The sequence below is a fragment of the Hyperolius riggenbachi genome, chromosome 10, assembly GCF_040937935.1.
Source record: "Hyperolius riggenbachi isolate aHypRig1 chromosome 10, aHypRig1.pri, whole genome shotgun sequence".
In the NCBI taxonomy this organism is placed as follows: Eukaryota; Metazoa; Chordata; class Amphibia; order Anura; family Hyperoliidae; genus Hyperolius; species Hyperolius riggenbachi.
Genome location: NC_090655.1, coordinates 50,345,660 through 50,359,615, shown reverse-complemented (window position 1 = coordinate 50,359,615; position 13,956 = coordinate 50,345,660). Strand labels below are relative to the sequence as shown.

At 44.9% G+C, this 13,956-nt stretch overlaps 1 protein-coding gene across 1 annotated transcript in view; it reads right to left on the bottom strand.

Moving 5' to 3' along the window:
• The window catches only part of GPR162 (G protein-coupled receptor 162), a 103,003-nt gene extending 89,978 nt beyond the window's left edge, over positions 1 to 13,025 (bottom strand). Inside the window, exon 1 of the mRNA XM_068255329.1 lies at positions 12,897 to 13,025. The gene's annotated coding sequence lies outside the window, so the exon portion shown is untranslated. The remainder of the gene's footprint in view (positions 1 to 12,896) is intronic.
• Between the last annotated feature and the right edge of the window lie 931 nt (positions 13,026 to 13,956).

Sequence of the window (13,956 nt, the reverse complement as noted above, 5' to 3'; positions counted from 1 at the left end):
CATATTTATTTCCTTTTAAACAATTCTAGTTGCCTGGCAGCCCTGCTGATCTATTTGGCTGTAGTAGTGAACTGAATTACACCAGAAACAAGCATGCAGCTAATCTTGTCAGTTCTGACAATATTGTCAGAAACCCCTGACCTGCTGCATGCTTGTTCAGGGTCTATGGTTGAAAGAATTAGAGGCAGAGGACCAACACGGCAGCCAGGCAGCTGGTATTACTTAAAAGGAGATAAATATGGCAGCCTCAATATTATTCTCACCTCGGGTTCCCTTTAAAAGTGCAACGCAAAGACAGAGGGCCCAAGTTTTGGTGACCCTTTTCCCAGAAAATTCACATAATTGTGCAGGTTTTCTCAAGAAAATACACGTAATGTGAGCAGATTTTAACAAAAAACACGTCCAATGACCCCAATATGCACAATCGTTATCAGATATGGCTCCAATATGCACAATCGGTAGCAGATATGGTCCCAATATGCACAATCGGTAGCAGATATGGTCCCAATATGCACAATCGGTAGCAGATATGGTCCCAATATGCACAATCGGTAGCAGATATGGTCCCAATATGCACAATCGGTAGCAGATATGGCCCCAATATGCACAATCGGTAGCAGATATGGCCCCAATATGCACAATCGGTAGCAGATATGGCCCCAATATGCACAATCGGTAGCAGATATGGCCCCCAATATGCACAATCGGTAGCAGATATGGCCCCAATATGCACAATCGGTAGCAGATATGGCCCCAATATGCACAATCGGTAGCAGATATGGCCCCAATATGCACAATCGGTAGCAGATATGGCCCCAATATGCACAATCGGTAGCAGATATGGCCCCAATATGCACAATCGGTAGCAGATATGGCCCCAATATGCACAATCGGTAGCAGATATGGCCCCAATATGCACAATCGGTAGCAGATATGGCCCCAATATGCACAATCGTTATCAGATATGGCCCCAATATGCACAATCGTTATCAGATATGGCCCCAATATGCACAATCGTTATCAGATATGGCCCCAATATGCACAATCGTTATCAGATATGGCCCCAATATGCACAATCGTTATCAGATATGGCCCCAATATGCACAATCGTTATCAGATATGGCCCCAATATGCACAATCGTTATCAGATATGGCCCCAATATGCACAATCGGTAGCAGATATGGTCCCAATATGCACAATCGGTAGCAGATATGGTCCCAATATGCACAATCGGTAGCAGAAATGACCCCAATATGCACAATCGGTAGCAGAAATGACCCCAATATGCACAATCGGTAGCAGAAATGACCCCAATATGCACAATCGGTAGCAGAAATGACCCCAATATGCACAATCGGTTGCAGAAATGACCCCAATATGCACAATCGGTAGCAGAAATGACCCCAATATGCACAATCCGTAGCAGACATGACCCCAATATGCACAATCCGTAGCAGATATGACCCCAATATGCACAATCCGTAGCAGACATGACCCCAATATGCACAATCCGTAGCAGATATGACCCCAATATGCACAATCCGTAGCAGATATGACCCCAATATGCACAATCCGTAGCAGATATGGCCCCAATATGCACAATCAGCATCACCTGAAAAAGAAAAGAAAAACCCATTTACTCACCTACAGCCATAAGACCTTCTTTCCCGACCTCCTGTCCCGACCTCCTGTCCCGACCTCCTTGTGGCGCGCAGCGCCCGCGCGCCCACGATCCTCTTCCTTCCCGACGTCACGACGAGACTTCCTGCCTGCATGCAGAGAGCAGGGCTACGGGAAAATGGCCGCCCGAAGCCATGCACTGCAGAAGTCTGCAGAACAGGGCTCCGGGCGGCCATCTTACCGTAGCCCTGCCTGCTGCTCCGTGCTGCCGCTGTGTGAACTGACTTGGCGTCTTTTAGACGCCTGAAGTCAGTTCACTCCAGGGGGTGCTTTGGGGGTGCTTGGACAATTCTAGGGGGTGCTCGAGCACCCCCTTGCACCCCCCTGGCGCCGCCCCTGGGAGCACGTATCAGAGGTTGGCTTATCCTGTAGTGATGAATAAGCCCTTATTTAAGGGTAATAGTGGCATAGCTAAAGAGCTTTGGGCCCCAGCGTAAGTGTAATATTGCCCCCCTCCCAAGCATTATATACTAAACTATTCATATGGGGCAACAAAACCTGCAAATGACATCCACAGAATGAGAGGTGTAAGCAGAGGAGTTTGTTAAACACTTTACCCACAAGGGTTTTCACCCTAATTTTCACCTGTCAGCACTCCTCCCTTTAATTTGCCAATAACTTTATCACTACTTGTCACAACAAAATGATCTATACCTTGTTTTGTTCACTACCAATTAGGCTTTCTTTGGGTGGTAAATTATGCTACAAACTATTTTATTCTTTATGCATTTTAACAGGAATAATAAGGTAAAAATAAGAAAAAAAAATAGAAAAAAATTCATTATTTTTCAGTTTTCGGCCATTATAGTTTTTAAATAAAACATGGTACTGTGAATAAAACCCACATATTCTATTTGCCCGTTTGTCGCGTTTATTACAACGTTTAAATTATGTCCCTAGTAGAATGTATGGCGACAATATTTTATTTGGAAATAAAGGTGCATTTTTTCAGTTTGGCATCTGTCACTAATTACAACTCCATGTATACAAATATAACAGTAATATACCCTCTCATGCCTTACATAGTAGAAGAGCGGGGTACCTAACATAACTTTTTATTAAAATGCAGTCATTTTTTTTTTTTTTTTTACAAGTGTTTTTATTTTGGTAACTGAGGGGAGGGTTCAAGGGGGGGGGGGGGGGGGTATTAATTCATTTTTTTTTAATGTAAAATGTAGTATGAAATGTGTTTTTTTATTTTTGCATGTATTTTTCTTTGACCACTAGATGTCCTCACACTCTCTGTCTCTGATGGAAACGACAGGTTTTTGACTAGACCATCTCTTCATGAAGGATTCTCAGTATTTCATTTCATTTTTTTTTTTTTTGAAACACTCCCTGGATCCAAAACCTGTCAGATTTCTAGTACCTACTGTAAGTGACAGCCACATAGGAGAAAAGTAATTTATAGCACATTTTATTCAGAGAAGTTTACTTTTTATTTATGTGTTTTCATGTATTTTAAATTTTGCAATTTTTCGTGGTAGTGGTCCTTTAATGATTACCATTATTCAAAGCATATAAAAAAGTGATTATTACCAGCATAGAACTGCTGAAGAGCTAACACTGCGGTTAAGGGTGGGCCCCTCTGGTCCAAGGGCCCCAGTGTGATCTGTATCCCCAGGGCTGGTTTTAGACTTTTTGCCGCCTGAGGCAAACTTTTGAGGATGCCCCCCATCCCCTCCAATTTGGGGACTTGGTTCACTTTCTTCCGATCTACAGAGAGCGACTTCTTAATCCTGAGTGGGGACAGGGCTAAAACTTCCCACCTGCCTTCAAAGTGGTTTCCTGATACGGTAACACTGATTTGTGAGTATAACATTATACTTCTGTCTATAGCCATACGTTACAGTGCATACTACACTATATTGGGCTCCAGGGCCGGGCCGAGACAGAGGCGAGAGAGGCTCCAGCCTCAGGGCGCACTGAAGGAACGGCGCACAACTCACTCAGCTATCATTACCCTATTGTGTTAGAAGCAGTGAGAAATAAGAAAAGGGGATACACGGCAGTGACTGCAAGCCGAATAACTAGAGATTAAGGTGTTGTGGTGGGGTTGGGGGCCCTGGGACGCTTCTTAGTCTAATAGCAACCAGTGTGTGGGAGGTATGGAGGGGAACACTTTGGAGTCTCAGCCTTGGGTGCTGGAGGACCTTGTCCCAGCTCTGTTGGGCTCTCTGTGTTCTCCCTCCTTAACAATATCACACTGGCTGGCTGCGAGTCTTTGACAGACAAATTGCTCACCCTCAGCCACTCCATTCCTCCTCAGTCAGGACAGCAGTGACACCTCCTTCCTTCTGCTATGCAAGTCAAATGAAACATTGCTGCTCTCCTGCCTCCCCCCTCCTCACTCACTGCCAGACTCCTCACACAGCACAACATGATGCATTTTCCCAATGATGCTCTCCTGCCTCCCCCTCCTCACTCGCTGTCAGACTCCTCACAAAGCACAAGCAGCTACTTTTCCCTAAATGACCTCTTCACCTAGCTCTCCTCTCATGACTCCTCCTACTCTGACTGCATGCTGTTAGTATAAACACAGTACACACATGCTGCTCCTGTAATCTCTGCGCCTGATGCAAATGTTTCACCTTGCTTCATGAGAGAACCGGCCTTGTTACATAGTTATTTGGGTTGAAAAAAGACAGACGTCCATCGAGTTCAACCCTATTTCTACGCCACTGAGTGTCACTGCTGGGGAATCATTTAGGAAATGGGAAATGTAAGCCGAAGTTACATTTTTTTCAGTAAAGGTTACTAATGTTGCAAAGTAACTCTCCCAAGCATTGTAAGCAGCTAGCCATACCCCCCCCCCCCCCATGACCCCACCTGCCGACCCCCTGCCACTTCCTGCATGTTGCGTGGTGCTTACTCACCCCAGCACAACCCCGTGACCTCCACACACTGAATCATATAGTAAGAGCTATTCTTGGCTGCACTGCGTACTACCTGTATTAGAGGGGAGTTTGGCTGAGGCGTCACCATGGTAACCATTGAAAGCAGCATCACTCGAGATCTCATGTATATAAAAGCGGAGAAAATTGTTATTATGTTGCCAGTGGCGACCAATCACAAGTCTTCTCCTCTTTCGAAAGGCTCCACTGAGCGGCTCACACTATTTAGTAAGTACATTCTTCCTGTCCCCCAATATGGAATAACAGCAGCAATATGACATCATCGCTCATGTCCTCTTACTAAGGTGACAATGCAACCCTGTTCAAGCTACCTCGGTGTCTATAGACTCGAGAAGGAGAGGAGGGGGAGGAAAAGGAGAGAGGGGGACTCGAGAAGGAGAGGAGGTGTGCAAATAGCTTGCCTTAATAAAATAAGAAAGCAGAACGCTGTCTGGGAAGGTGCAGTTTGATAGACTGGGGAGTTTCATATCATTGCTGCTAAAGAGGTTAAGTGATGAAGATGTGCAAAAAAATAAAATGTGATGCTGCACTGAGAACTTGGGTGCCAACACTGAGAAAAAAAAACACATCACAATGTCATAGGGCTTCCGTGAACCAGTCACATGACTGGCAATCCAAAGTTGCAGACAGTGGGGGAGCAGCAAGAGAGTGATGGTGACTGTTGCCATGGCTACCATCCTGATGCTGCCTTTAAGAAGACAGGAATAAATAGATCCAAAATGGCTGGGAACAATAAGTTCAGATCATCAAAGAATAATGAATCACTAATATGGCACAAAAAATAACACTTACGGTGATGTTCAGACCAGCAAGCAGCCAAACCAACCTTCTGGACGCAAAGCAACAAGAAATCTGTTTATACAGCATACAACAGCATCCTACCCATAGCTGCACATCCACCAATCATTCCTCAAGGCTCTGCATGATATAACAGTAGTTTGCCATACTGTTAATGTGACTGGATCTAGCTTTTGGGTCTAATTCAAGTTCATGTGCAGGACTTGTATATCCCCTACATGTAAAGTGCAGTGATTATGTACTGTGCAGTGAAAGCGTAAAGTGCAGTGATTATGTACTGTGCAGTGAAAGTGTAAAGTGCAGTGATTATGTACTGTGCAGTGAAAGTGTAAAGTGCAGTGATGATGCAAAGCGCAAAATAAAGTATGAACTGTGGAGATGAAGTACAGAGACAGTGTAATGTGCAGAGATGGTGCAAAGTGATGTGGCGTTGTAAAGAGAACAGTTGGAGTAAAATGCCAAGGTAGAGCAAACTGCAGAGGTGGTGCAAAGTACAGTAATGATGTAAAGTGCAGAGAGGATGTTTCTAGTGCAATTACGGTGTAAAGTGTAGAGATAAATTCTAGTGCAAAGTGCAAAAAAAGGAGCAAATTGCACAGATGGTGCAAAGTAAAGATATGACGTAAAATGCAGTAATGGTGAAAAGTGCAGAGATGGTGTAAAGTGCAGAGATGATGTAAAATGCAGTGGTGGAGTAAAGCAACGAGATGGTTTGAAAGTCAGAAATGGTACAAAGTGTAGAAATAGCATAGTGCAAAGGTTGTGCAGAGAAGGTGTAATATATATATTAGCTTGTGGACACCGAAAAGACTGTGTAATTGTACAGAGAAAATAAAACATCTATTTTTTTTCAATTAAAAGGAATACTTAGCCGAAAGTATGCTTTTACTTACATGGGCTTCTTCCAGCCCCCTGTAGTCTTGAAGGTCCATCGCTGGCCTTTTTCAGTCTCCTCTGTTGGGCCGCTGACAACCCCGATAAAGTCCGCTGGTCTGCTAGACTTGTGCTGACCCGGCAGCACACCTCAAATGGCCGGAAGCATTCTGCGCATGCATAGTGTTGGCAAACTGTGCAAGCGTAGAATGCTCCTAGCCATGGGAGAACATTTGAGGAGGAGTGACCCAGCCGACTTTATTGAGGCCGACAGTGGATCAGCAGAGGGCAGAGGAAGACGGCGACGGACCTTCGACTACAGGGGACTGGAAGAGTTGTGAGATGAGATGTAGCAGTGTGGAGGAGGAGTGCAAGGTGCAGAAGTGGGGAATGAGATGCAGAAATGGTACGTAAGCTATAGACGTGATGTGCTATGTGAAGGGATGACAATAAATCCAAAAAGATGTTGCGCTCCTTCCCTAATAAAGAGTCCAATACAATCTCTAATACCGGTTCGCAACACCAATAAAGTAAAAATTTGTATATACAGGGGTGTCTGCGCTCTATACTGTAACCTGAGGGCATGTAACACAGTCCAACACTGATTCAGTCCAAGCTTTTATGTCAATCTGGATGTTCACCTGTAGTAATGTTCCTCGGGAAAGAGAATAAGACAAAAATAAAATCGTAATAGTGTAGTATCCTTTTCACTGCTTGCACCTCCACCTTAGCTAGGGTGACAAGTATTAGCATGCGAACACCAGCACATACAATGCAGTGCGCTCACCAGTTATATGCTGCTCAGTCACAAACAGCATATATCGCATAGGTGGAATGCAAGGTGCAGAGGTGGTGAATGAGATGCAGAGATGGTGCGCGAGGTGTAGACATGATGTGCTATGTGAAGGGATGGTGTGAGGTGTGTTGTGGAGGTGGAATGCAAGTAGCAGAGGTGGTGAATGAGATGCAGAGATGGTGCGCGAGGTGTAGACATGATGTGCTATGTGAAGGGATGGTGTGAGGTGTGTTGTGGAGGTGGAGTGTAAGGTGTATAGTGTAGGAATAGTTCCTTAGATGTTGAGATATTGTGTGACATGTACAGATTTGGTGTAAGGTGATGAGTAAGATGTAGCGTTGGTGTACAAGGTGCAGAGTTGGTGTGTAAAGTAAAGAGATTATACGTGGAGTGCTTGCAGAAATTGTGCACAAGATGCAGAGGTAGTATGTAAGTCAGAGGCCCAGTGCAGACCAAAAACCTCTAGCAGATCCACAAAACGCTAGAGGTTTTTGAAGCAGATTTCAGAGCGATTCTAGGCATGTTTTCTACGCATGCCTAGCGTTTTTTGAAGCGTTTTTGTGTAGCAGATTACAAATATTGTTACAGTAAAGCTGTTACTGAACAGCTACTGTAACAAAAATGCCTGAAAAACCGCTCTAATCTACCGTTTTTCAGATCGGTTTTCACCTTTCCTATACTTTAACATTGAGGCCTCAGAAATCTATAAAATGCTGCAGCCCCCGAGTTTGCGTTTGTGGAAAAAACGAGCCGCTCTGGTGTGCACCATCCCATTCACTTTCATTAGCCAAGCGGTTTTCCCACTGCGAGTGTTTTAAAAACCGATTCAGAACCGCTCTGGTGTGCACCAGCCCACAGTGATGATTCCTAAGATGTAGAGATGTTCTGCAAGTGGAAAAGATGGTGGCCCATATGCAATTCCCTTTTTCTACAAACTTATCTCGTTGGAGATCATTTTTAATCTTCTCTTTAAAGTGAACCTCCAGACTAAAATCTACTTGGCAGCACTGAAAAGACTTGGTGTTTCTTTAACAGTTTCACAGCATCAGAACTTTTTGTTTTTCTTACATAAGCCTTATTTTTAGCTGCACAAAAGCTAAGCTCCGCCCCATCAAAGAAAACTGCCTGGGCATTTTCCCCTGTTGCTGAGCAAAGCATGTAGCAAAAGGAAGGGATCCGCACATGTCCTAAAATGATCCTTTATTATGGACGTATCCAAAACACCAATCACGCATCAGTAGCTAACATGTTTCAGACCTACTGGTCCTTAATCATAGCTAAAATAAAAATGGCACAGAAAAACCATATATACCCACCCCCTGTGAGGGGGGCGGCCCCAAACCGGGGATACGCCCTCCAACCTCACAGATGGGAGGGGATATTTAACAAGAGAGTAGGTGTAGAATTTTAACATATAGAACATCTTAATTGAGACCAAACTTTGCTCAAATCAAGGAAATCAAATAGTAACAACCTCACTCCAAGCGTAGCAATAAAATGGTAAAATCAACTAAATATATAAAAATTAAAAATAGGGAGGGAGAAAAAGCGGCCCTATAGCAGCATTATGTGATTAGAGCTAGGTCCCATCGAGAGTTCAGACCTTGAGGGAGTCTTGTGCCTAGCCTAAAGATCCATAGAGCCTCACGACTTTTTAGCTGTTTGGATATATCGCCACCCCTCACATTCTGAGACACCCTTTCCAGACCATGAAAAGAAAAAGAAGACATGTCGCCATGATGGACTTGGCGAAAATGTTTCGCCACATTCGAGACATTCGAGCTTAACCATCCAGGACCGCAATAATGTTCACCAATTCTGGCACGTAAAGGCCTGGTGGTGCACCCTACATATTGCAGGGCGCACTCACTACAGGTAACCAAATAAATAACACTACGGGTGCCACAATTGATGAACTGTTTTATAGGAAACCTGCGACCGTTGGAGGCAGAAGTAGCCTCCCGAGTCCGGGTATGTACATGACAGTAATGACAGGTCCTAACACCACAGCGATAAGAGCCTATGGTGTTAAGCCAAGTGGGAATTCTCGACCCGGAATTATAGAGACTTGGGGATAGTGACTGGGCCAGGGTAGGGGCACGCCTACTGGCAAAACGAACCCCCTGTTGTAATACACAGCGTAAATCCTCATCACCCTCCAAAATTGGGAGGTATTTCCTCAGGATCGAAACGATCCTATTATACTCAGTGCTAAAGGTTGTCACAAATGTAGGTTTGGAATTGGTACTGTTACCCCTATTAATACCCTTTTTTTCGCCAAGTCCATCATGGCGACATGTCTTCTTTTTCTTTTCATGGTCTGGAAAGGGTGTCTCAGAATGTGAGGGGTGGCGATATATCCAAACAGCTAAAAAGTCGTGAGGCTCTATGGATCTTTAGGCTAGGCACAAGACTCCCTCAAGGTCTGAACTCTCGATGGGACCTAGCTCTAATCACATAATGCTGCTATAGGGCCGCTTTTTCTCCCTCCCTATTTTTAATTTTTATATATTTAGTTGATTTTACCATTTTATTGCTACGCTTGGAGTGAGGTTGTTACTATTTGATTTCCTTGATTTGAGCAAAGTTTGGTCTCAATTAAGATGTTCTATATGTTAAAATTCTACACCTACTCTCTTGTTAAATATCCCCTCCCATCTGTGAGGTTGGAGGGCGTATCCCCGGTTTGGGGCCGCCCCCCTCACAGGGGGTGGGTATATATGGTTTTTCTGTGCCATTTTTATTTTAGCTATGATTAAGGACCAGTAGGTCTGAAACATGTTAGCTACTGATGCGTGATTGGTGTTTTGGATACGTCCATAATAAAGGATCATTTTAGGACATGTGCGGATCCCTTCCTTTTGCTACAGTTTCCTTGGATTTGCCTTCCTGGTTCCAGCACTGTCCCTGTTCGAGTGAGCGGTGTTCTGGTGCTTTCTCTGCTGAGCAAAGCATGATGGGATTTCCTACGTTGTTCACGTTGCCTAGCAACTGGGAGGGGTGATCAGTAAACACAGGACAGTTGGAACTGTGTCTCATGCTCCCTGTCACCTTCTTTCAACCAAAAAGATGGCTGCCCTCATGAAATCAAACATTTGCTTGTTCTTTTAAACCAGGGTGGGTAAGAGATTATATTACCTATCTATTTTAATTAACATACTGTAACTAATGTAACTTAATGACAGTATGTTTGTTTAGGCTGATGTTCCTCTTTAAAATATTTTTTTTAGCACTTTGCAATTGAAAAAGTACCAAAAATACGTGAAAAAATGCTGCCAAAATTATTCAGAGTTCAGTAAAGTCCCCATTATCTGTAAATCAGGCATCCAAAAGTCTAAACTAACCAGCATGCCTGAGGGGGCAGTACTTTTGTACAATTGCAGAGATTCCTGCAGCAGAAGTGACTTACCGATCCTCCGGGCCCTGTCTTTTATACTTCCTGCAGCTCCCGGGGCATTCCGGCATCTATGTTCATGACACGTGGTGGCCTGCACCAGGGCACATGACTGGCCAGGACCTGAATGCAGAGGATGTTGTATAGCCACTGGGAGATACAGGAAGTATAGAAGACGGGGCCAGGAGGATCGGTAAGGTTAGTGTTATTTTCAGCTGGTTGCTCAAACAACTGGCAAGCACACTTATCCACCATTCCAGCATAAGGCAACTCCCACCTGTTATGGATACTGGGGATCTTGCTGTATTTTCTAGCTTGCTGGCGGCTTAAGACATGTTATTGACGAGTTGGTAAAATATCACATAGGAGAAAACGTGAATGGCTTATGGGTCGGTGAGTTAGATGTGGAGATTACAGATGGTTGGATACAGCAATTTCTTATTCCGGCGTAATTCCACATTCAGACAAGTGGCTTTCCAATTTCCACAGAATTTTTTTGTCGCTGTACGTTATCATGCATAATCCGCATTTCCATCTGGCAACCGGCGTACACTTCTGAATTCTCTTATTGGCCTAAATTAAATTCAAAAAGGACGTCCAATGTGTGTATGGGGAGCTGTGCGAATCCTTACCACCCCTCCCGTGCCCCGGCGTCTCCCTCCATTCTCTGGTAATAATTAAATTCTCTGTGACCGCGCTCCTCTGCGACGCCATATGACGTCAGTGCGTGGTTGCAAGGCGCCCTAGCGGACATACTGTGCAGGCGCATCGCATTATGTCCGGGTTGGAGGTCACCGACCGCGCCTACCAGGAAGAGGAAGAATTGAATTATTACCGGAGAATGAAGGGAGACGCCGGGCATAGGAGATGCGGTAAAGTTCCGCACAGCTCGCCAGAAACACATTTAGTGTCCTTTTTAAATGTAATTTAGTGCTAAGGTATCCTTTAAGATTTAGAGTCTTGGTACTCTGTGGAATTACGATTTCCGCGGTACAATACCAACTCTCTGACTGGCCCAAGAATTCAGAGTCTCGGAAATACCAATTGAAACCATGGAAAGCCGATTTCTAAAAGGGAACTCGCAAGTCAGAGTTCGGCGGAATTCAAAAGCTCACCTCTAGTGGAGGCGTACATAGATATATGGCGCCGGTGAGCTGGGCTGCTGCTGCTCCAATCCCTGGTGGCGTTAAATGCCATTCCCCCTCCAAGTCATAGCAGCTTGAAGGGAAAAGTAATTCAGGGTCTGGCATAGTATAGCAGTAGTGCTAAACCGACGCCCAGTTTCAGCGCTCAACGCCTCACGCCAAAACAACCTGCTTCGTAGTGGACATGCTGTGTAAGAAATAAACATTGGCCACTGCTGGCTTTTCTATTCTGTTCGCTGTCACGCAGTGGATGAGTGATATAATGAGTGATTATAATGCTTCCCCACACGCCTCCTGCTTCCTGTCCCCAACCTGATGCCTCCTCATCACTAGGCCAATCCTGGAAGAAAGAAAATCAATACCACCTTCTTTAATGGTAGCAGCTCTGGGGAACCCTCTGACCTTGTAGTGTTTCCCCGCTATAAATCTTCTAATAGAGTACCTTGAAGCACACTACAGACCTCCCCTACACACACACACACACACACAATAAATGTACATTTCTCCCAAAGTACACTTACTTTTTTTTCTAGGTCACTGTCACTCACAGTAGATAAAGAAAATCTGACAGATCTGTCAGGTTTTGGACTAGTTCATCTCCTCATGGGAGATACTTGTTTCTTTATTTACAAAACCACTAACTTAACTGCACTTGCTCAGTCCAACTACCAAAATAATGTGCAAGTGAGTAGCCAGAGGGAAGAAGGATCAAAAGTCATGAACCGCCATGGCCCAGGGTCCCCTTGCATCCGCAGGGGATGCTCCTCTAATAGTTAAAGGAACCGTGAACAGACCTAAAAAAAATGGAATACTGAACTTATTTGGGGCTTCCTACAGCCCCCCTCCCCCATAGCCCATGAGGTACTCCAGCGTCCTCTTGTGCAGCCAACAGCGAGAGAACGAAGGGGACACAGAGGACGCAGAGGGACCTCACGGGCTACGTGGGGCTAGAGGAAGCCCCAGATAAGTTCAGTATTCCATTTTTTTAGGTCTGTTCAGTGTCCTTTTAAGCCACCGGTTGTATGTCTATAATTATGGAAGCACACTACATTATATGCATGCAGGCTCTGCTTTATGTTTTGCTATTCTTCTGTCCCCATGTTTCCCCAGAAAGATCTTGTCCCTTTAAAAACAACAGACTATCCTGCGTGGCCACACATAAGAAAGGGAAGATTCTTGTGATGGTGCTTCAGCATCAGGTGCAAGACCAGTGAATAGCCAAAGTACAGTATAAATATAGTGCTAGAATGAATGCAAAATAATGTGTAAGAATCATCCTCACACAAAGCCCCACCTCTTTATTTTAAGCCACGCCTCTTCCAGGTAAGCCCTCCTCCCTTCTGAAGGAAGTAGAGCTGCTGAATGGCTCAGTCAGGACCAACCAAATCATACATTTGAAGGAACAGCCACAGCTGCCGCAGTAGCTCTTTAGGTGAAACTGTAGTATGTGTTCTGCTTGAAGTCTCTAAGGTCACACAAACTTCCCTATACCTGACACTCCTATGTTCCTTATGCGATTCCCCCTCTGCTAACTGCCAAAGCAAAATATGGCAAGAAAGAGGGACTTATTTCAAACCAGTAATGATATGTAAATGATGACCCATACCTGAAACCACAAGACCTGTAGTCAGTGAGGAGCCAGCTTCCCGAAGGTCCAACCGTGGTTGTAGGGCAGGCAAGAGCCAGAAGAACCCACACGCTGCAGGGAGGAGTCAGCAGTACCACCACCAGAGACTGCAGGGCGGAGCTAACTGGACCCAAAGAGAAGGAAGAGAGGAGCCAGTGGAACCAATTGTAGCAAGGAATGGCCAGCAGAACCAACATTACCTGCAGGGAGGAGGAGCTTGCAGCCGAATCTGCAACGAGGAACCAGCAGTATAAACAGAAACTGCAAGGGGGGGAATCAGCAGAGCCAACAGAATCTGCAGGCAGTACCAACAGAAACTATAAGGAGGAATCAGCAGAATCTGCAGGCAGTAGCCAGCAGGACCTATAGGCAGTGCAAGGAGGAACCAGCAGGTCCAACATAGGGTGCTTGCAGTGCTTTTACAGTGCAGTTACTTGTTTTGTGCCCCTTTAGGGAGACAGCCACTCAGCCAGTATTCCTTACGTCTAGTCAGAGTATTTGGAGAATATTCTTTAGGCCTCATTTACACTGGTGAGCTTTCCTAGCGATTTCCGCATCTCTTTGAATTGCTGGCGATCGTTAGTAATTTGAAAAGCAATAGCGTTGTGCAGTGTTTACTCCTGACTCTCCAGTGGTGCATGTTCTGCAGGCAACCTCACCTATGCACAGGTGGGGTAATTAGTTTGTCAGCTACATGGAATCCACCTAGCTGAGACACTGATTACCC